At 38.3% G+C, this 24345-nt stretch overlaps 3 pseudogenes; all 3 read left to right on the forward strand.

The window, feature by feature from the left end:
* Positions 1 to 1758: 1758 nt before the first annotated feature.
* On the forward strand, positions 1759 to 2445 carry LOC149148437 (uncharacterized; annotated as a pseudogene).
* A 16129-nt stretch (positions 2446 to 18574) lies between these two features.
* LOC149148438 (uncharacterized) lies at positions 18575 to 19285 on the forward strand (annotated as a pseudogene).
* A 99-nt stretch (positions 19286 to 19384) lies between these two features.
* Positions 19385 to 20981, forward strand: LOC149148439 (F-box protein At-B pseudogene; annotated as a pseudogene).
* The last annotated feature ends 3364 nt before the right edge of the window (positions 20982 to 24345 follow it).

Consider the following 24345-nt stretch of genomic DNA (forward strand, 5'->3'; position numbering starts at 1 on the left):
ATCCAAAAAACTCTTTTCTCCAAATTGGCACATGATTTGTGTTGTTGCAAGGTTTGGAGGACCTGTCGGATATGGTGTATGTGCTCTTCCTAATTTCGGATGAAGATCATGATGTCATCTAGTTACACTAACAAAAACGAGTTAGTGAAGGGCTGCAAGATGTCATCCATCAGTCACATGAAGATTTCGGGGGCATCCGTCAACCCGAAAGGCATGACCAATCATTCAAAAATTCCCTCCTTCGATTTAAAGGCAATCTTCCACACATTAAAGGGTTCAATTGGTACCTGGTGATAACTAGACATCAAGTCAATCTTGCTGAAATATTTGGCACCCTTGAGCTGTTCCATAAGGTAAACAATCTATGGGATTGGATACCTATTCCGGACAATGATCTTATTCAATGCCCGATAGTTAATACAAAGCCTCCAGGTTCCATTGTTCTTTTGTACCAACACGATCAGGCTACTACGTGGTGATGAAATTGGCTTGATGTTCCCTTTCCGCATAAGCTCCTAAAATAGTCTCCTGATCTCATCGTTCTCTAGAACATAGTCTCGGTAGATTGGTCCATTGCGTAGCAGTGCGCTCGAGGTCAGATCAATGGAGTGCTTGACATGATACTGTAGGGGTACCTTTATGGGTGAGGTGAAGATGCATATATAATCATCTATGACCTTTTCCATCTCCTATTGTTGTGTGGAGGAGCCTTGTCTAGAGGTCATGGAGGTGGCCACAATATTCTTCTTCTTACCCTGAGGGTGAATCATAAGGAAGACAAATTTCCTGGTCTAGGAAATGGTCTTACCACATATCTTTGCAGAGATCAAAGAGATGGAGGTAGGCGGAGCTACCTTCGATATCTTGTATAACTTTTTACATAGAGTAATAATAACAATGTGAGGCAGACACTCATACAAAACATGCCACTTCCACAAGTATGGTTGGACTAATAATACATCACAAAATTCAAGAGGAGAAACATCACACAATACCTCATATGTGAAGGGCTTAATGTTGTAGGAAAGTCGACATTGATGACTAACACCGAGATCTCGTCCTTGGTGAAGCCACATGATGGTGTACAAATGCAGATGTCATGTGGTGTTAGAGTCGGTCCCGTCAGCCCTCTGTCAACAATCAAAAGTTCTCTTTTGCATTTCATTTTTTACGTGTCTCGCTCGATTCATTCAGTTATATTCCGCTAGGGACATGCCATTATTTGACGGAAAGGTCTTATCAGTAATTTCCCCTAATGCTTTGTACCTGCTGGTTTAGGTCTGTTTGTTGAATCAATTTTGAAATCATTCATAGTCCTGTTTTGGCCTCTTGTCAGCAAAGAGTTATTTAAGGTTTTTAGGTCTTTTAGGGTCTAGGGTTTAGTTAATTTAGTCCTCAAAGTGTCTAATAAAGCCAGTAGGCCATGAAGATGTTCCTAATAAGTTTTCATTCCATAGTTTTTGTCACCAATAATGCTGAGAATGATTCTTCTTCAAAACTCTGTTTTGAAGAAGAAATCGTTAAAATTGTTTTTTGTAATAAATATGTAATTGTTAAGGCTTTTTAAGTTCTACAGATCTCCAGGCCCAGCCCTGGTCACCTTTTTTGAAATTCCAGCCATCTATTCTTGCAAAGCAGACAAAGAAGTTCATCATAAAATCATAAAGGAAGCCAAACAGAGTTAGTGCATAAAGTATCCGGAAATGGATGGGTGATTGTTTTGGCTATTAGAAATGTTGCAAAATATGCAGCAACGCCATGGCTGCTCATTCGCTTTCTAATCTGTTTTATCCTTATGTGTACCAGAGTCCTAGGCAGCGGTAATACCATTCCATATATTGGGTGGAGAAGCTCAGACACTACAGATTATGTTAAAACCGCATGAGACAGTCATTACCAAGCCTGGTATGATGTGCTATATGTCTGGATCTATTCAAATGGAAAACATATTGCCTCCAGAGAATGGAGGTGGTATATGGCAATGGTTTTTTTGGGAAGAATTTTGCAACCAATGCATTTGTGAATTCTAGTCCCCAAGATGGTTTTGTTGGAGTGGCAGCACCGTCTCTTACAAGAATACTTCCGATTGATCTGGTCACTTTTGGTAGAGAAATTATTTGTCAGCCAGATGCATACCTCTGTTCACTTAATGATGTGACAATGTCAACTATGGTGAATAGGAGGGCGCGTCCTGGAGTTTTTAGTGGTGAGGGAATTTTGAGACAGAAACTGGTTGGATGCGGCCTTGCTTTTATAGCTGCGAGAGGGTCTGTTGTACAGAAAAATTTGGCACCTGGAGAAGTACTAGTTGTTGATGCAACATGTGTTGTTGTTGTGTTAAGAACTATAGATTCCCACATCAAATATACAGGTCCTGGTATTTCTTTAATCCAAAATTTACCATTTCATCGCCTTTCTCAAAGAATAGCACATGCAGTTTTTTGAGTCCCAAACCTGCATCTTCCCCATATACCTTTTCAGCCTTCTTTTCCATCTATTTGATCCACCAAGCTGTCAAATCATTGCATATTAGTCTAAAAAGAGCTTATGAAATGGTTTCCTAACTATGTTTATGACTGCTGTTTGATTTAGATTTTTGTTCAAGCAACTGCGAAAACTTGTCACTTTCCGCAACCAGCTCAAGTTTCCAGAGCCATTTTGTTAAAGAATATGTTACAGGTGTCCAATGGAGAATCCGGCCATATGGGCAAGATGCAAGTGACATGTACATGGAGCGTGTTCCCTCAGTTCAGCCGAATCACTCACAAACAGCCATGGTCAAAGACGGTCAAAGGAGGGGTCAAACCAAGAGTTTTGCGGTGGCACGGCTCTGTTTTTCCCACGTGAAGGTTTGCATGGAACGATCCTCAATTTCCAGAGGTGTTGGCACACCTGTGGATCAACCCGTGAACTGAATCGAGTAGCCACCACTCCATGGATTTAACTGTCATAATTACCATACCGCTAGATCTCAGGCCGTGGAGATTTACGTGTCTGTTTGGTAGCGTAGAATCTAGGAATTAGTTGCAGTGTTTTCACTTATAAATAACGCGTTATCAAACGCTTGATAGTTAGCTTTTCATATGTAATATTGACTGTGTTTTACGAGCCACTGTACCGTGCTCTATTTCTATGTTTTTACTGCACTTTAATATATGATAAGACATCATTCTTGAGTTCCATTTGTGACTGAGTATTGATTGGTTGAGGTTGCAGAGGGCCCCTGTACACCAAAGCCCTGTATCTACTGTATAATTTCTTGCCTTCTTTCATTATGTTATTGATTTTATAATTAGTTGCCTGTATATATATTTCCTGATGTTTATAACTAGCTGCTGTTCATCTTTTCCTTTTATGCTTTCTTATGGTTGCTAGCTGATCAGTCTTTGTCTTTCAGGTTCTTGTAGGCAGCCCGGGCAAATTACATAGTTTTAATGACTACTGACATGAGATCATCTTGTCCTTTCTACTGATTCATTTACTGAGTTTTAATTCCAACATTTTCATTTCTTTCAATTTTTCTTTGCTTATTTACTTTTCTGCCACTTAGATATCATATTACTCATCTGTTTATGATTTCCTTCCTATAGCCAAGCGACTCAATTAATGAGGAATCAGAATATTATTTGATGTAGTATGATTTAGTTTGCTTTCCTGCAAGTTAGATATTAAATTACTTATGTCATTTTCAGGAATTGAAATATGAATGAGTAGTTAAATCTTAGTTTCCTTTTATGCAATTTGATTTCCTGCAATTTAGATATCATATTACTCAGCTTGTTTATGATTACTTCCTATAGCCGGAGCGAGTCGAAAGGTGAAGGGTTAGAATGTGGGTTGAAGTAGTGTGATTTAGTTTGCTTTGCTTTCAGTCTTTGAGTTGCTTTGAGTTCAGCTTTTTTATTTATTTTCTTTTCATACAGAAGTAAGGATACTGGGCCATTGTCACTAGTTCACTGTTTTGGTGCATTTATTTCCTTTTGAGAGTTGATTTCATCACAGTCAGTTTGAAACCTTCTTTTTGAGAACTTTAAAGTTTGGAAAATCATTGTAGAAATCACCATTATCATCCATACTTGAATCATTGTAGAAATCACCATTACCATCCATACTTGACTTTCAATTTTGCCATCTCACACTAGGGAATCCACAGAAGATAAACCCAAAAACAAACCAAAAACTCAAAAACGACAAAGAGATAAGAAGTTGGTTATCTTGCATATACAGTGCACTTCACTTCAACAGTTTACGACTCCTGGATTGACATTTTAAATAGCAATTTAGGACACACTAAATTGACCAAACATTTTGGCGCCGTTGCCGGGGAAGTGAAACTAGGTAGCCAATTTCTTAAAAAAAAAACAAGAAAATTTCAAGAAAGTAAAATTTATAACCTCTCAAAGTATGCTCTCCTCTTGCACTTAGTGTGAACTGGAGGATCATAAAAGAGAGAGTTATTGGTTTAATAATTTCTTGAGTATGCTCTCTTCTTGCACCTAGAGTGACCTGGAAGTTCAGAAAGAGAATTATTAGCCCAACTTGAAGAAAAATAAAAAATGACATGCATAGAGCAAGAGATTCTAGGGGAATGTTTTTAGCTAGGGCCAAGAGTTCGATTTTTACAACTCCATCTACTTCAAGGAATAGACAAGCGACACCTCAATCATCTCCAACTCACACTCCTCGCCTTAGGATTCCTGGAATTCAAGAGGCAGTAGTTGAATTAGGAGACTCTCCCACACTATCCATCGAATCTGAATTAGGAAAAGATCCTTTCTTTCCTTCTACAGGGAGACACATTGTAGTTGAAGAAGTAGAATCACCTGAAGAAGAAGAGGGAGAAATTCCTCCTCGTTCGCCATTAGTAGAGGAACCAGAGGACTCTAAAGTCTCTGAGGAAACTATCATGACAGAGGAAGTAGTAAACAGATTCGGTAGAAGTAGAGGTAGAGGAGGAGGAGGAGGAAACAATGGAGGAGGTAGAGGTAACAATGGGGAAAATAGGGATGGAGATAACTCATTCGGATTTCCTATAGTCGATGAGGATTCTCGAGCAACAATGAAAAACATCTCACCATCTGTCCTCCTAAACTTTCATGGGTTAAGAAATGAAGATCCTGAAACATTTCTATTTGAGTTTGAGGTCGTATGTCGAACTTATGATTATCTGGAAGACTCTCAAAAACTCAAATTGTTTCCTTCAACATTGAAAGGAGCTGCTTTGAAATGGTTCATGGGATTAGTCACTCAATCCATTAGGACTTGGAATGATATGAAACAAACATTTTTGGATAGATACCTGGACTATTGTATGCCCACCAATCACAAGGATGAGGTATTCAAAATGGTGCAAAGAGAAGATGAAAACTTAGAATATTTACTTGAAAGATTTCAATACAACCTGAAAAGTGCAAAAATGAATAACTTAGATGAGGAAACCTTGAAAGCCCTTCTATTAAAAGCCATTAGAGATGAATGGATAGATATTTTGAACATGATGGGAAAAGGAGATATATCTCAACTTCCACTTCATGATATAGCAGAGCTATGTGTCCATCTCTCAAGGGGAAAATCTAAAACTGGAAAAGGACCTAGAGATCCTTCTCTCATTAGAGCAAACAAATCTGCAACTGGATCAGTAAGTAGGGCTGAGATTGGCAACATGCTTGATGAATTCAAAACTGATATCTTAGGGAGTCTTAGTGAGCAACTAGACACCCTTAAAATACAAAACAAACAGAAAGCAGAAGCTGAAGCTTTGGCCATCTTTTGCCCAAAATGTAGAAAGAAACATGCTCTAAGGGAATGTCCCTTGGATGCAAAAGTTGTAGAAACATGTGTGATTTGTTCAGAAAACCATGAGACCAAGGATTGTCCTTCAATTCCTGGGCTCAAAGCTGTATTTCAAGAAGATCCAAATACAATTGAGTCTCTTTATTTTGTTGCAAGGAGACCTTGGCAGGGGCAACAAAACCAAGGGTTTAACAACTCTATGAACTTTCAAACCCCACCAAATTGGAATCCTTGGCAACAACCTTGGTCCCAACCTCAAAATCCTTTTCAATCATGGGTACAAGGTATGCAAAATCCTTATGGGAGATTTGCTCAATTTTATCAATATCCTCCATCTTTTCAAAACCAACAAGCTCCACAACTTCCAAATCAAAATCCACAACTATCATTGCCATTTCCACAACAACAACAACCTTCTCAACAAAATCCAAATTCTCAACTCTTGCTTCCATTCCAACAGAAGACCAATCAAATTACCTTCCCAGCCATTGCCGAACCCCAACAAAAAAAACCCTAAAAATGCTTACATGGTAGAAGGACAACAATTTCCTACCTATATGATTGTTCCTCTCAATGATGTACAACTCAGATCAGGTAGAGTTTTAGATAAACCTTCTATAGATGCTCAAAAGCAAAGCATTTCTGAGGAAGATTCTCTTGAAGCCAATAAAGGTTCTGAAGCATCTCTTCAAAACCTAAGCATTCAAAAAGAAAAAGAAAAAGAGTCAACCCCCACAACTCCTATAGTTGAGCAACCTGCACCTTCATCTACACCTCCTTTTCCTAAAAGATTACAAATTGACAAAGGGGTGGAAAAACAAATCTTGTTGCCTGACTATGATTTCCTAGATGAATTAAAGAATGTCTGTATCAAGATTCCCTTGTTACAAGCCATTAGAGAGATTCCTATTCTAGCAAAAAAAATAAAGGAGTTGAGTCTTAGAAGACCAGGAAGGAAACCGAGAGATACAAGAAGAATCCACCTGGTAGGAAAAATTGCGGATATCATGATGGGAAAAATTACTATGCAGAAGTATGTAGACCCCGGTAGTCCAATTGTCAAAACACATATCAATGGGGTAGAAATTCCAAATACTTTGATTGATTTAGGGGCTGCTATCAACATTATGAGTAGACAGACTATGGAACAACTGAAACTTCCTAATCTTCTTTTTACACCTATTTTACTGCAACTTGCAGTTCGATCAATTATCAAACCAGATGGTGTATTAGAAGACATTTCGGTCTCCTTAGAATCTTGGGAATATCCAGTAGATTTTATGATTTTAACTCCCAAGAGTAATTTAGGAGGACAGCCTCTCATCTTAGGAAGACCTTGGCTAGCCACAACTGATGCTTTTATCAATTGTAGGTCTGGGGATATGCATATTTCTGATGGTAATTCTACAAAGAAATTCAATCTGTATCCTCCAGCAAAAGAAATTACAGAATAGGAGATAATGAGTGGGTTGATGATGAGGATACTATACAACCTGTCTTTACCATTTCTAAAATCAGTGAAGATAGTCAAATTCTGAACACATTAGAAAACTTTGAAACATCTTCAGAATATGACCACACACAATTTCAGTTAGATTCTGACCTTGAGTATCTATCATCTAGACAAATGTCTCTTTTCTCTATGGAAGAGTTTGGTAGTTCCGCCATTGAGATCTTTCCAGGTAAAACAATGAATATCAACAAAAACTTGGAAAAATCACAACAGGGAGAGCTAACCAAAATCTTGCAAAAACATTCTACTACATTTGCATGGGAGTATACCGATATGAAAGGTATTTACCCTAAGACTTGCATTCCTCACATCTATATCGAGGAAAACAGTAGACCAACCAGACAACCTCAAAGAAGGATGAATCCAAACCTTAGGGAGATAGTGAAAGAAGAGCTCCAAAAACTACTCACTGTAAACTTCATTTATCCAATTTCAGATAGTCGATGGGTTTCTCCTTTGGTTATAGTACCTAAAAAGAATGGTAAATGGAGGGTATGCATTGATTACAGGGAATTTAACAAAGCAACTTTGAAGGATCACTTTCCTTTACCCTTTATCGATAAGGTATTAGATACTTTAGCAGGCAAAAAGTATTTTTCATTTTTGGATGGTTTTAGTGGCTATAATCAGATTCAGGTAGCACCTGAAGATCAAGACAAGACCACATTTACCTATCCATGGGGAACTTTTGCTTACCGAGTACTTCCTTTTGGATTATGTAATGCACCCACAACATTTCAAAGGGTAGTACTAGGAATCTTTTCTGATCTAATCCATGATTGTGTAGAGGTTTATATGGATGATTTTACAGTTTATGGTAATTCATTTGAAGAGGCATTAGAGAATTTGGAAAAAGTCCTTATAAGGTGTAAAGAAACAAACCTTTCATTGAGTCATGAAAAATTCTTTATGATGTTTACTGAAGGTATTGTTTTGGGACATCATATTTCGCGGGATGGGATTAAAGTTGATAGATCAAAAGTTGAAGTCATCTCCAAGTTGCCTATTCCAAATTGTCAGAAAGATGTTAGAAGTTTTCTTCGATTTACTGGATAATATAGAAGATTTATCGAAAACTTCACCAAAATAGCATCTCCACTCTTCAAATTACTTACAAAAGACTGTGAATTCAAATGGGATCCTGATTGTCAATCTGCATTTGAAACTTTGAAAACAAGAATATCTGAAGCACCCATTTTGAGAGGGCCAAATTGGGAACTTCCTTTCCATATTTCTACAGATGCTTCAGATACAGCTCTCGGAGCTTTGTTGGGTCAAAAGGATTTAGTTCCTTATGCCATTTACTACACCAGTAAAAATTTGACTCCCACTGAGTTAAACTACACCGTGACTGAAAAAGAGTTCTTAGCTGTTGTTCATGCAATCAATAAGTTTAGACATTATATAACAGGCTGTGAAACTTTTGTCCATACTGATCATTTTGCAATTAGATATCTAATGAACAAACCTGTTACTAATGGAAGAGTTACAAGATGGCTCTTACTTTTACAAGAATTCAATATTACTGTGTTGGATAGACCAGGGAAACAAAATACAGTAGCTGATTTCTTGTCTAGAATCCAGAATACTAACGAAGATTCTCCTGTAGAGGATAAGTTTCCAGATGAATATTTATTTGCAGTAACTACTAGGACTCCTTGGTATGCAGATATTGATAACTATTTGGTTACAGGGAAGCTATCTCCACATTTATTTCCTAGTGAAAAAAGAAGAATTATTCAGGAGAGTTCAAATTATTCATGGATTTCTAATGAATTGTTTAAGACAGGGCTAGATTGTGTGATCAGAAGATGTGTTCGGGAAGATGAAATGCTTGACATCCTTAAGGCATGTCATGATGAACCATGCGGTGGACACTTTGCTGAAAAAAGGACGGCCTATAAAATCCTTTCTTTAGGATATTATTGGCCTTCCCTCTTCAAAGATACAAAACAATATGTCAGAAGGTGTGACAGCTGCCAAAGAGTTGGGAGACCAACTCTTTCAAATGAAATGCCATTACAACCACAGGTACTCATCGAACCCTTTGAAAAATGGGCTTTAGATTTCATTAGACCCATTAATCCACCATCTAAACAGAAGAAGTATATATTGGTATGCACTGATTATGTCACTAAATGGGTAGAAGCCAAAGCATTGCCTTCTACCACTGAAAATTCAGTTGTTCATTTTCTTTATGAGGATGTTTTTACTCGTTTTGGTGTCCTAAGAGAAATTGTGACAGATCAGGGAAGTCAATTTACATCTAACTTGATGGAGAAGCTGATGGAAGAATACAAAATCAAGCACAGAAAATCTACTCCTTACCATCCGCAAGCAAATGGCCAAGTGGAGTCTACAAACAAAGTTCTTGAGAGCATCATCACCAAAAATGTCCATCTACACAGAAGAGATTGGGTAGAGAGGCTTCCTGAAGCCTTGTGGGCCTACAGAACTACATGGAGGAACACAACAGGGCATTCTCCCTATGAACTTGTTTATGGGAAAGAAGTCCTGCTCCCCATTGAATTTCAAGTCAAGACTTTCAAGATGGCAGTTCAGTTGGGGATGAATCTATCAGAAGCCAAAAAGCACAGAATGGAGCAGCTAAATGAGCTAGATGAGATCAGACAAGAAGTAATTCTAAGAACTGATCTAGTTCAACATCAAAGAGCTAAGTGGCATGACAGATACATCAAAGAGAAAAAGTTTCAAGAGGGAGATTGGGCACTACTGTTTGATTCCAAGTTTAAAGACTTCAAAGGTAGATTTTAGACTCATTGGCTTGGGCCATATGAGATTGACAAAGTCTTTAGCAATGGAGCAGTAAGAATCAAGACCATTGATGAATTTCAAACTCCTCTCATTGTGAATGGCCACCGATTGAAAATTTATCATAAGCCACTCTCAAAAAAGGAATTTGTCAAAATGTTTCAAGAGAATTCTGCAATAAGGCTGGTGAAGAAGAATTCTTCTTCCCCACCAGCCTAGCCTTTGTTTCTTTTAGTTCAAAAATAAAATAAAATTGTATAAGACTGAAAACCAATCACAGATTGGCGGTCTTATACAGAAAATGTAGAGTGAAAATCAGGGACACCTGACACTATAATTTCCGAAAAAAAAAAATCTCTTCTCTCCTTCTTTTTCCATATTCACTCCACCTCTTCTGCCATTCCACTCCATCTCCATCTCATTTTCATTTCAATTCACTCCGCTTCACTTTCACTCCATTCCACTGATTTCATCTTCATTTCATCAATAAAAGTCCCTTTCAAGACTATTTTCACTCAGTTAGTTATTATCTAACTATCTTTGTTCAGCTAAGAGGGTGCTGTGTAGTTTCCGCAGCCGATAGCAGTTTCCACTGCCAGAAGCAGTTTCCGCAGCCACCACTATGTTTTTCAAATTCATAGTCAAAATGTTAGTGCAATAATCATGAAAATGCAAGTGTAATTGATCATATGCTATGAAGACATGGAGCATCTCCAAGACATCAAGGAAGAGCAGTTGGTTAAAAGCTATGAGCAAGAAATGGTAAGGTTTCCAAAGGTATGAGCATATTTTTTTAATCAAATAGCAATTAAAGTCATGATTATGCATAGTTATCAAACCATAAAAGCTCTACTATGTGCAATGATCGGTATGATAGCTCCATTACCCACTCTCATTCCATGATATTATTCCGCACACCATGCATTCATTTCTTAACGGTCTCATGATTGATTTTCGGGTTTAAACTCATAGTCGACTGCACTTTCACTTACCACCTGTACTCATGAGATGTGACCTATCCCATTACGGCTCCTCTCCACCGCATTTTCCGCAGCCATCCATTAAAACGTGTAATATTTCGTACGCAGCCGTTTAATTCAAAAATCTCGACCTCACTCCATTCCCTTACCATTCTATTAAGGCCATCCTCTTCACACACATCCACATTTCATCTTGTGAACTTATTTGCGGCTGCTCATCCTCTGTTCCACTTGTAATCCCGAAGCATTCCCATTACCCGCTATCCACCTACCGATTGCAGCCACTGCATTTTACCATAAACCCTGCAACCGAGCCACCTTCCCTCTGCTAAACCCGCACACGCAATTAAATTTTCATATTGAAATTCAAAACAGAGGAAGGAATGGGAAAATTACTAAGGGCAGAACCAAAAGGACCAAATTTAGAAGGTTACCCTCAAGCAAAAGATTTGCTGAAGAAAGCCAAATGGTTACGCTTCATTCAAAAGTTTAAGGGCTATAATAAGGAGGTAACCAAAGCTTTTGCACGGTCTTTCGATGGCCAAATGGTGTAGATTGGAGACTTGAAGCTCACGGTGACTGAAACAATAGTAGCAGCTGCCACAGGCTTACCCCAGGAAGGTGAGCGATGGTTAAAAAAAAAAAGCGTGGACGAACATGCATGGAGAATTATGCTAAGAAACCCAGGTATGGACACCACTGTGTTTACGAAAGGAATTCCTGTTCATGCATTGAAAGAAGAATGGGCCAGTCTGCTGTTAGTTATCCAAAAATTTATCACTTGCGAAGGATGCTTTGGTTCAATGTACATGTACCATGCTAGACTGTTGATGAATTTCTTAGAGAGTCAAACTCTTAATTTGCCTTATTTCTTACTGTTGAGTTTGAAAAAGATGAGTATTACAGTCCAAAAACACATAGGAAATATAGAACCTCATCTATATCATCATGGACTTATAAATATTCTCATTGAGGACCAACTAAAGAAAAAAAAAGATACCTGGGAACAATTCTTGATAAGTAACTACTTTCAAGAGCCACCTGAGGCATCTGAAAGTAGTACACCAAAGACACCAAGAAAAAGTAGGAGAAAAGAAAAGAGTGCCATAGTCCAAGACTCTCCTACTACAGAAACTCAAGAAGTTGGTCAAAAAGAAAAAGAGAATAGAACTAAGGACAAGAAACAGAAAAAAGTGAAAGGCAAAAGAACCATACAAGAAGTCTACCAATCACCTGAGCCATCTATAGAGGAATATTATCAAAAAATGTCAGAGAGATTAGTGCATCTTCAAGAACAGGCTGCTATAGCAAAGAAAAAGGAAAAAGGAAAACAGAGCATACAAGAAGGGAGTACTAATCCACCATACTTAAGGAGAAGCACCAGGCTAAGAGGAAAGGGGAGTAAAACACAAGTAAAACGGCCCCACTTCATTGACTTGGGTGGGGATACACCCGAGAAACCTCCAGCTGGCCGTAGTCCACCTTGTCCTCAGCCAAGTATTGAAACTAGTCCTCCACATATTGATGAAAGCCCTTCTCGGCCAGAGCTAGAGAGAAGTCCTCCTCCTCCACAAGATTTTGAACTCAGTCCAAGAAAGACACCTGAAATAGATCCCTGTCAATAGGAGGTATATGACTACCTGGAATCTTTAGAAAAATCAGCTGTAGGTCCGAGTACCACTCTGCCCCACATGACACCAGATGCACAAGTTCAATATTTAAAGCAGGAGGTATTTGAATTAGAGGTTCTAAATAGGCATATCAAGCAAGAAAATGAAGCACTCAAGGAGCAGAGCAAAGTAGATAAAATTATTCATGATAACACTATGCTTCATTTGGGACTATGGAAAAAGAAAAACAAGAAACTAAAGAAAAAGTGCAGAAATTTGAGCAGAGAATTGATCAATATCAAATTCAGATGTCTAATAAGGAAACCCAGGATGGTGGTAGCACCAAAGAAGAAGAAAAGAGGGCTAGATGTCCTAGCAGAGGCTTCAGAACCTATGGATTAGAGGGGAATGACTAAATTTTGGTTGCATGAGGACATGCAACACCTTCACAGTGGGGGTATGTTGAGTCCCAAACCTGCATCTTCCCTATATACCTTTTCAGCCTTCTTTTCCATCTATTTGATCCACCAAGCTGTCAAATCATCGCATATTAGTCTAAAAAGAGCTTATGAAATGGTTTCCTAACTATGTTTACGACTGCTGTTTGATTTAGATTTTTGTTCAAGCAGCTGTGGAAACTTGTCACTTTCCGCAGCCAGCTCAAGTTTCTGCAACCATTTTGTTAAAGACTATGTTACAAGTGTTCAATGGAGAATCCGGCCACATGGGTAAGCTGCAAGTGACATGTACATGGAGCGTGTCCCCTCAGTTCAGCCGAATCACTCACAAACAGCCATGGTCAAAGACGGTCAAAGGAGGGGTCAAACCAAGAGTTTTGCGGTGGCACGACTCTGTTTTTCCCACGTGAAGGTTTGTGTGGCACGATCCTCAATTTCTGGAGGTGTTGGCACACCTGTGGATCAATCCATGAACTGAATCGAGCAGCCACCACTCCATGGCTTTAACTGTCATAATTACCATACCGCTAGATCTCAGGCCGTGGAGATTTACGTGTCTGTTTCGCAGCGTAGAATCTAGGAATTAGTTGCATCATTTTCACTTATAAATAACGCGTTATCAAACACTTGACAGTTAGCTTTTCATATGTAATATTGACTGTGTTTTACGAGCCACTGTACCGTGCTCTGTTTCTATGTTTTTACTGCACTTTAATATATGAGAAGACATCATTCTTGAGTTCCATTTGTGACTGAGTATTGATTGGCTGAGGTTGCAGAGGGCCCCTGTACACCAAAGCCCTGTATCTACTGTATAATTTCTCGCCTTCTTTCAATATGTTATTGCTTTTATAATTAGTTGCCTGTATATATATTTCTTGATGTTTATAACTAGCTGTTGTTCATCTTTTCATTTTATGCTTTCTTATGGTTGCTAGCTGATTAGTCTTTGTCTTTCAAGTTCTTATAGGTAGCCCGGGTAAATTACATATTTTTAATGACTACTGACATGATATCATCTTGTCCTTTCTGCTGATTCATTTACTGAGTTTTAATTCCAGCATTGTCATTTCTTTCAATTTTGCTTTGCTTATTTACTTTTCTGCCACTTAGATATCATATTACTCATCTGTTTATGATTTCCTTCCTATAGCCAAGCGACTCAATTAGTGAGGAATCAAAATATTATTTGATGTAGTATGATTTAGTTTTCTTTCCTGCAAGCTAGAGAGTAAATTACTTATGTCATTTTCAGGAATTGAAATATGAATGAATAGTTAAATCTTAGTTTTCTTTTATGCAATTTGATTTCTTGCAATTTAGATATCATATTACTCAGCTTGTTTATGATTACTTCCTATAGCCGGAGCGAGTTGAAAGGTGAAGGGTCAGAATGTGGGTTGAAGTAGTATGATTTAGTTTGCTTTGCTTTCAGTCTTTGAGTTGCTTTGAGTTCAATTTTTTTCATTTTCTTTTCATACAGCAGTAAGGCTACTGGGCCATTGTCACTAGTTCACTGTTTTGGTGCATTTATTTCCTTTTGAGAGTTGATTTCAGCACAATCAGTTTGAAACCTTATTTTTGAGAACTTTAAAGTTTGGAAAATCATTGTAGAAATCACCATTATCATCCATACTTGATTCATTGTAGAAATCACCATTACCATCCATACTTGACTTTCAATTTCGCCATCTCACACTAGGGAATCCATAGAAGATAAACCCAAAAACAAACCAAAAACTCAAAAACGACAAAGAGCTAAGAAGTTGGTTATCTTGCATATACAATGCACTTCACTTCAACAGTTTACGACTCTCAGATTGACATTTTAAATAGCAATTTAGGACACACTAAATTGACCAAACACAGTTACGTCTCCAAACATCTGTGACAATCCACGATTCTTTATTCAAATTGGTATATTCAAATCTGTCATCCCTGCAAAATTTGATACAAAGTTTCATCATTCAAATTCAAAAGTCAGAGGAAACATTACAAAAATGGGTTTGAGTTATGTGTGTGGCGCATTGGCAGTAGGTGCGACGCACATAGGCTGCGCGACGCACTGGGCACATTTCCACAGCGTTTTTCTCCATTGGCGTGGCGCATACAGTGAGCGTGGCACATTGGGCTTGTGTGCGGTGCACAGGGCAGACAGTGAAAATTTTTATCGTTGCGCTGCAAAAATTCAAATCACTCAGCTCTCCTTGCTCCATGTTGGTGAAATTTTTTTCGATGGTTGCCACTCTCTGGAATACTTGTGCATCAAGTTTGAAAATCACAAAAGCATAACACTATACAAAGACATGGATCTATAATCATAAACAATCTAGGATCAGATGTAAATTTACCATACAAATGTACCAAGCATCAATGACACAAGAGCATGGAGGAAAACTTTAATAGCTTTTATTGATAAACAAGAAAGAGCCAAGAGGAGTTACAACCAGTTGTTCTGACCCAGCATCAACCTCCCAGCTAAAAAGCCCCTCTTCACCTCAAACAAAGCTTAGATCACCCAAAAATCTGATGTTTGTCTCAAGAAACCAACAACAATTCCTTACAATATGCAAAATTCCAGCCTCTGGATATCTGGGATGAGGGATCCATATATAGATATCTGTAAGGGGGATGAGTTAGCTTGTGATTTGATTAGTGTCTTCTCTCTGATATTTCTTGCTTCCACTTGGAGATTGATGATCTCTTACTCATCCTTGGTCGAATTCAGTGAGGCAAGTGTCACAGGAGAAGTTTCTGGAAGCTTCCATTGCCTCTCCACCTCGCGGAATGACACTGCCATTTGTCATTTCTCGCCCATCGTACCCCACAGAAGGGATTTTTGAAATGCAACGCACCCACACAGTGTATTTAGGTGAGATGCAACGCACTTGGCCAGTGGAGCAGCTGAAATGATCCTGTTTTGACCAATTATGAGCAATTTTTCTTGGAGAACTTCTGGGAGAAGTTGTAATCTGTTGACCTTGTTCCTTTAGGGGTTAGAACAACACTTTTAGGGACTTAGGAGCCCTTGATTTATGGACATTTCATGCTTGGGGTTGTAGGGCCCAAAAATGTCTATAACACTCCACTGCAGAGAGATCAGTAGCTTTGAGATTTTCAAGATGGAATGGGTTGCAAGAAGATATGCTCCCATGAGCCGAGATCACATTCCAGGCTTCCCAAATAAAATTTCGAAGGTAGATTGGTCAAGGAATTTACCTACGTTTAAAGTTGATGATAGGAAGGATGCTGCTTTACATCTGGTTAGATTTCACATGCATATTCGCAAGTTGAATTTTGATTTTCCAGAAGATTGCTTGATGAAGATATTCTTGGCCACTCCGGAAGGTGAAGCCCAATCTTGGTATGAAAATTTGCCACCTGCTTGTATTTACTATTTAAAGGATTTTCATGCCATGTTCATTGAAAGATATAAAGAATCTTATCCATCATTAAATTTAGTCTAGGACTGTTGCAAGCATGCTTATGGTTTTATTGAAAGCCTTGAAAAATATTATGAAGATGATAATTTCATGGATGAAGAAATCATGGAAGCCCTGTGTGAAAACCCGTTTCAGCAGCACACAGAAATCTTAGAGGACACTTATCAAGATCAGTAGGTTGAAGATTCCCATATGGCTGAAAATGATGAAAGAAGAAGTTTTATTTCGGATCTGGTTGAAATAAAGGATGATACGCAGGAAAATGATGTTCCAATCTCAGATAATGATGACGATAAACAAGATCGAGAGATAAATTGTGATGAGGAAAAACATGTTGTTCCAGATTTCAGAAAAGAGAGTTGCATTGTTGAGGCTGCCTCAAATGCAGAAAACAGAGGTACAGACCTAAATGCTCTCATCTCACCAAAACTAGATCTTCACGAGGAGGTAGTTCATTCCCTCTATGAAAAACAAGACGAGAACTTTGCTCAAGTAAGTGAAAAGGTTTCTCTCGCTGAATTTATGGTAGATGATAGAAATGTCATGCTTGAGTATCAAGAAACATCAGAAGTTTCTTTTCTCATGATTGATGAATGTAATGAGAATCTGGCTGTCATATCATATGAAGATGATCAAAAATATATTCAGACTACAGAAGATCAGAACATTCAACACTGCCTTTCAGAGTCTTCTTCATATGTCTCATGTTTTGAAGTGTTCTTAGAAGAAGAAATCTGCTCATCTACTTGTTCAGAATTATTTGAGGACCAGGAACATACTTTTACTGAAGCACATTATGAAGGAAGATCAGAATCAAAAGAGAAAGACACCTTGTTTCTTTAGCAGGAGGTAAATCCTCATGTTTTACAGGATCCAATGGTAAATCTGTTGTAGTCAGTAGTGAAGATGATTATTGCAGTAGTCAGTGATGAAGGAGATCATGGTCAATTAGCTTTTTGGATGCCCAGTTACAAGTATCTAATGTTGACTAGAAGATCTGATCAGGAGAATCAATCAAGAAGGCATCTGCTTGATTGGTTACATTGGCATTTTGATATAGTTTGATGGTATATTGTCTTGTAAGAAACACAGGTGGTCATGTACTACCATCAAGCTTTAAGTTTTAAGTTCAGGTCTTAGTATTTTGAGTTAGTTTGTTAGAGTCAAGTTTTTTCAATCATTTATGTTTGCATCGAGTTAGTTTGAGTCGAATTTCCAGTCAATAAATTGAGTCATGTTGGATTTTCGAAATAATGGACTCCATAGCCCAATGGATGAAGGCACTGTCTAGCTCTTTGAGAGATCTGTTGTTCTTGGCACCTCTAGGGAGCTACCATCCCCATTGGAGCAAATGTTAGAGTTGGTCCTGTCAGCCCTCCATCAGCGATCAAAAGTTCTCTTTTGCATTTCATTTTTTACGTGTCTCGCTCGATTCATTCAGTTACATTCCGATAGGGACATGCCATTATCTGACGGAAAGGTCTTGTCAGTCATTTCCCCTCATGCTTTGTACCTGCTGGTTTAGGTCCGTTTGTTGAATCAATTTTGAAATCATTCATAGTCCTGTTTTGGCCTCTTGTAAGCAAAGAGTTATTTAAGGTTTTTAGGTCTTTTAGGGTCTAGGGTTTAGTTAATTTAGTCCTCAAAGTGTCTAATAAAGCTAGCAGGCCATGAAGATGTTCCTAATAAGTTTTCAATCCATAATTTTTGTCACCAATAATGCTGAGAATGATTCTTCTTCAAAACTTTGTTTTGAAGAAGAAATCATTAAAATTGTTTTTTGTAATAAATATGTAATTGTTAAGGCATTTTAAGTTCTATAGATCTCCAGGCCCAGCCCTGGTCACCTTTGCTGAAATTCCAGCCATCTATTCCTGCAAAGCAGACAAAGAAGTTCATCATAAAATCATAAAGCAAACAAAACAGAGTTAGTGCAGAAAGTATCCGAAAATGGATGGGTGATTGTTTTGGCTATTAGAAATGTTGCAAAATATGCAGCAACGCCATGGCTGCTCCTTCACTTTCTACTCCGTTTCAGCCTTATGTGTACCAGAGTCCTAGGCAGTGGTAATAACATTCCAGATATTGGGTGGAGAAGCTCAGACACTGCAGATTATGTTAAAGCCACATGAGATAGTCATTACCAAGCCTGGTACGATGTGCTATATGTATGGATCTATTCAAATGGAAAACATATTGCCTCCAGAGAATGGAGGCGGTATATGGCAATGGTTTTTTTGGGAAGAATTTTGTAACCACTGCTTTTGTGAATTCTGGCTCCCAAGATGGTTTTGTTGGAGTGGCAGCACCGTCTCTTGCAAGAATACTTCTGATTGATCTGGTCACTTTTGGTGGAGAAATTATTTGTCAGCTAGATACATACCTCTGTTCACTTAATGATGTGACAATGTCAACTACGGTAAATAGGAGGGCGCTTCTTGGAGTTTTTGGTGGCGAGGGAATTTTGAGATAGAAACTGGTTGGATGTGGCCTTGCTTTTATAGTTGCGAGAGGGTCTGTTGTACAGAAAAATTTGGCACCTGGAGAAGTACTAGTTGTTGATCCAGCATGTGTTGTTGTTGTGTCAAGCACTATATATTCCCACATCAAATATATAGGTCCTGGTATTGTTTTCATCCAAAATTTACCATTTCATCGCCTTTCTCAAAGAATAGCACGTGCAGTTACGTCTCCAAACGTCTGTGACAATCCATGATTCTTTATTCAAATTGGTATATTAAAATCTGTCATCCCTACAAAATTTGATACAAAGTTTCATCATTCAAATTCAAAAGTCAGAGGAAACATTACAAAAATGGGTTTGAGTTATGTGCGCGGCGCATTGGCAGTAGGCGCGACGCACATAGGCTGCGTGACGCACTGGGCACATTTCCACATTGTTTTTCTCCATTGGCACGACGCATACAGTGAGCGCGGCGCACTGGGCTTGTGTGCGGCGCACAGGGCAAAAAATGAAAATTTTTATCGTTGCACTGGAAAAATTCAAATCACTTAGCTCTCCTCACTCCGTGTTGGTGAAAAAATTTTCGATGGTTGCCACTCTCTGGAATCCTTGTGCATCAAGTTTGAAGAGGCACAATTTGATTCTTGCATTTTTGAAGTGACAGTATCTTTCATGCCCATGACAGTAAACTACTTGCATATGAAATAAGTAACAGAAAAAGATCATTATATGGTTGGGGCATTCAAAGGATAGCTGTTGTCCAGGGAAAAAATGGGATTCCCTTCGCAATGGGAGTTTCCTTCCAAAGTATACAGTCCTTAACACTTTTTGTAGATCATATCACAGATCACACAAAATCTCATTCTCCCGGTTAATTTAGATCTGAGGGATGCGCCTCTATGAGAACCATTTCTATGACATGATCTGACCAATAGTGGTGTGGAGTCTTTGGGTTCTTGTAATTATTTATGTCACCTCCCCCTTTCCCGTAGTAGAATAAATTATCCAGTTTTTTTTAGATGAGTAAATGACATGGGCATGTTTCTCATGAATGAAGGCTATAAAAACATGGAGTCCATCAAGCTCGAAGGATTTTATAGAGTGACAAATGCTGGTTTTAGTGCGCTCATACATGCTTGCAAAATTTGAAAACTTTTGAACTCTATAATACATTCCATTTGTCTGATTTGGCTTCTCATGATCATCTAGCTACTTCTCTTTCCCTTGTGTCTGTCAGACTAATCTCGTGCTGTCTTTTAACTAGTGAATCATTGGAACACATTACTCTCTGTGCAGATCTAGAGGTGCTTGACCTCACAGGCTGTAAAAGTGTAGCAGATGATGGTATGCGAGCTATTTCAAAGCTTAAGAAACTGAATACTTTATCTCTTAGTGGAGAAGATATCACTGATACTGGAATGTCCATGTTCCCTTGGTATCCTTATCTCTGCGTGGTTGTAAAAGAGTAACTGAGCATGGAGTAGCACTTTTGTTGGGAGGTTCCACTAAGAAGAAATTGAGAAAACTTGATTTGGGTTACATGCTTGCTATATCAGACAAGAAAATTTTTTTTTTGACAAAAGTGAGACTGGAGATAGTTGAACTTTGCATTCGCAATTGTTTTGCTGTCACAGACATGTCTGTTGCAGCTCTTGCAGGTAAAGATTGTGATGGGGTGATCAGAGGAACACTTAGACGACTGGATCTCTACAATTGTAAAGGCTTATCTTTGGTATCTCTACAATGGTTGAAAAAACCATGGCTGCGCTGGCTAGGTCTAGCATCTACTGCTCTGTCAGGTACGAGAGATCTGAATAAAATTACAAAGGAACGTCCATATTTAAACATATGCAGGGCAGACCGTGAAATGGGCTGTCATGACAGGTGGCATTTTCATGAGGGTACATATGTAATGATTGATAGATATGGATTATTTCTTTTGCAATGACAATTAAATGGTGTTTTGAATGTGTAAAGGAGAAATTGCGACTGGAATTGGTGGAATTCCGATTCAAAAATATTTTTATTAAAAGTTGGATTTTATTCAAACGACAAAGGGAAGATGAAAAGTCAATGGCCAAAAGCCAAAATTAGAACAAAGAATATCTACCACAGCAGCGAGATAAGAACGAATTGCCTATTTTTATCTTTAGTCATGATTCAATGAGAATCACGCTACAATTTTCACCTTTTCATTAGTCATCAGAAATTTTCAAGTGGAATAATGTAATGTGGTTCTGTCTTTAGAACAAATGGATAACTCTTTTTCTATCTTCAGAATTTTAGTTGAAACAACTCCCTATTTTCATCGATCTGCTTTCCCACCTCTGATTTTTATTTATTGTATTGTAAATCATTTGAAAAGGGTTGGAGTTTCTAGAGTAGTGTGGAGGAAAAACCCAGCGCTTTCACTGTATAGTTTTGGCAAAGAATTAATGAAATGATGCAACTCTCATTCATGAGATTCATGTGGTATGAGTTTATCATTTGTCTCTTATTTCTGTTTCATATGTACCTTGTTATGTTTTACTGTCCTTTCATGATCATTTCCAATTGAATGCTTTTAAGTAAGAAAGGTAGAATCCAGTTTGCTAATCTGCCTTGGGAAGGCATTCATGCTTTGTGTCTCTTCTTCTGTTTTAAAGGGATTCATGTGTATGCCATTTTCAGCTTCTCAACAATCTTTTCACTCCATATTATTTCAGTTTGATTGCTAAACTTCCTGCCTATCTTGCCTCATGAAACACTCTGTGTATTTGATTTAATTTCTCAGCTCATGCTGTTCTTTGTCCCATACAACCCAGAAAATTCAGTCATTCATTAAATTACCTCTTTCATATTTATTTACTAGCCTAAAATCATTAGTCATTTTGAGTCATCTCAGACCCTACTGTTTATTTTTACTGAGAGTGACCCAGAGAGAGCCCTCTCCTGTCCTCGTAGGGCTAGCTACAAGGCTCAACGTGGTTTGATGTGGACCTGGAACCTTACCTTTTCAGCCTGAGGCAAATCTAGGCTCTAACATGTGGGAAATAGGCCTAGCCGCTTCACGACCTTTGTTGAAATGAGTTTCTTTTTGCTCCCACTGTTGAGAAATAACTATAGCAGAGAACCCTTCACCCACGTCTATTAGTGGAAGAGGTGCTCCCCCTCCTCTGGATCTTCGAGATCAATATTTTGGATCTTGGTGGTGGAAATAGTGGCACTGGGCTCCACATCAGTAATTTGATTCCCTTTTTCATTCCCCTTGTCGGGTTTTGACTCAGATTCGAAACATGCATCTAATTTAGAAGCCTTCAACTCGACCACGAGTGACTTCTTGGCTTGACACTCACTCGTGTTGTGAGTGGGGCTCTTATGGAAATCACACAATTTTCCCAAGTCATTCTTTGTCTTCATGGTGTTGTTCTTTGATTTTTGCTTCAACTGGTTGTCCTGGGTCACCCCACCTTATCTTTATCCTTTGTTATGTAGTTTGGGGGCTCCTTTCCCTTGCTTCAAATTCGCAGATCCAAAGTCTCACTTCTTATGTTTAAATTTTTTCTTGATCTTGACAACGTGTTGTAGGAGGTGTCGAACGAGTAGATGTCCAGGAACTCCATCTTGTCCTAGATGTACTTGTGTAGTCAACCACGATACTTGAGTACCAAATGCTGCTCAGAATCCTTGATACCCAACTTTGTGCGAAGGCTATGAAGACTATTTGTGAACTCTGGCACATCTTGGTCCCTTCCCTGCCACAACGTGGTCCACTTTAAGTATTTATCATCATAGCTCCTGACAAGGTAATACTACTCCGTGATGGCATTTCAAAAATAGTTCTAAGTGGGTGCGATTGAAAATATTGAGGGTTCCCTCTCATCCCTCTTCTCACAGTAGGCTTACCACTAGTCCTTGACTTGGGGGGCGACTTTGAGGAGTGAAAAAGTAATATTTTCTCGATTGGAAAAAGAATGAACTAAAAAATATCCTTCTAAAATATTTAACCATTTATCTATGACATCTGCATCTCTCTGGACTTCAAATATGGATATTTCAAAGTTGACTTATACCTTAAAGGGAGTGGCGCCTATAGAGTGATTATTGGATGAAGTTACATTGCATGTGGGTAGTCGCCGAAGGATCCAAGAAAAGTTGTCCATCATCGCGTTCCTTTGTCAGTCAAGGGCTTCTTCAAGCAATATTTTGAAGGGATCTCCTGTTCCCTCGTCTTTATTTTCTTCTGCCATGGGAGACCATTGGGGTTTGTAAGGCTGGTCTTGTAAAGGTTCAACCAATTCGAGCCCTAACTTCTTATACCCTGACCTCGTTGGGGAAATGCAAAGAAAAATAGAGAAGGAGCATACCGCTTTGATACCACTAATCCAGACTTATACATGAACACAACAAAATAAAGATATAAACATAAACACAAAGATGTAGCATAAATAAAACAGCATTGCATGAGTATTAAAGTACTGAAATATGCTTACATACAAAATGGAAATATACTAGCTCGGGCGATGGTAACTTTATCTCTAAGAGGAGATGTCATAGCTACATGCCTCTGAACTGTGTTACAATGAGGCTCAAAGACCTATTTATTATTGAGGAATAATTGAAAACCCTAAACATCCAAAAACCTAACCCTAGGAGATGAAGTGCCAAAATTGTGGGCCTCGTTTGTGTAAATTGGTACATCAACTTCCTGGGGTCATAACTTTGGCATGCGATCTTCGTTTGATGCACATAATACTTAATTATAAATATCTGTCTAATGACTATAACTTTCGACTACAAATGTTAAATTAAGACCCATGTTTTATCGTTTTCCAAAAAACATCGTTTATTGCCTCAAAATGGCTCCGGAAGTTTAGGACCTGAAAAACTACCAAAAATAGTAACTTATGCTACAATTAAGGAAATTGAAAAGATGAAAGAAAAAATGGTGGGGGTCCAGGTGGAATAGGCAGGTTGCCACAAATATCCACTTGGATCACTTACAGTAAAGGAGCTAGGAATTGGAAATCTAGTGCACAAGCACCAAAATTTGGTAAAGAATTTTGGGCTGTAAAATGTGAGCTTTCTAAGTTAGTGATCTGAATTTGAAACTAATTGTAAATGGCTTGCAAGGTATTCAATTCAGATATATACATGTTTAAAAGATGTTCATGTCTTGCAGAAAATAAACAAATGAAATTTTCAGCTGTTCATGACCCATTAAAATATAGCAGATTTATTTCCTTTTACTGTTTAACACACTAAAACGAATTTGTTCTGCAAAATAAATCAACCACAGACGCAAAAGAAGTTGATGAAGCAGTTCACCCCTC

This window comes from Pinus tabuliformis, chromosome 9 (genome assembly GCF_031772625.1).
Source record: "Pinus tabuliformis cultivar Carrire ecotype Pingquan chromosome 9, CPIR1, whole genome shotgun sequence".
Lineage (NCBI taxonomy): Eukaryota > Viridiplantae > Streptophyta > Pinopsida > Pinales > Pinaceae > Pinus > Pinus tabuliformis.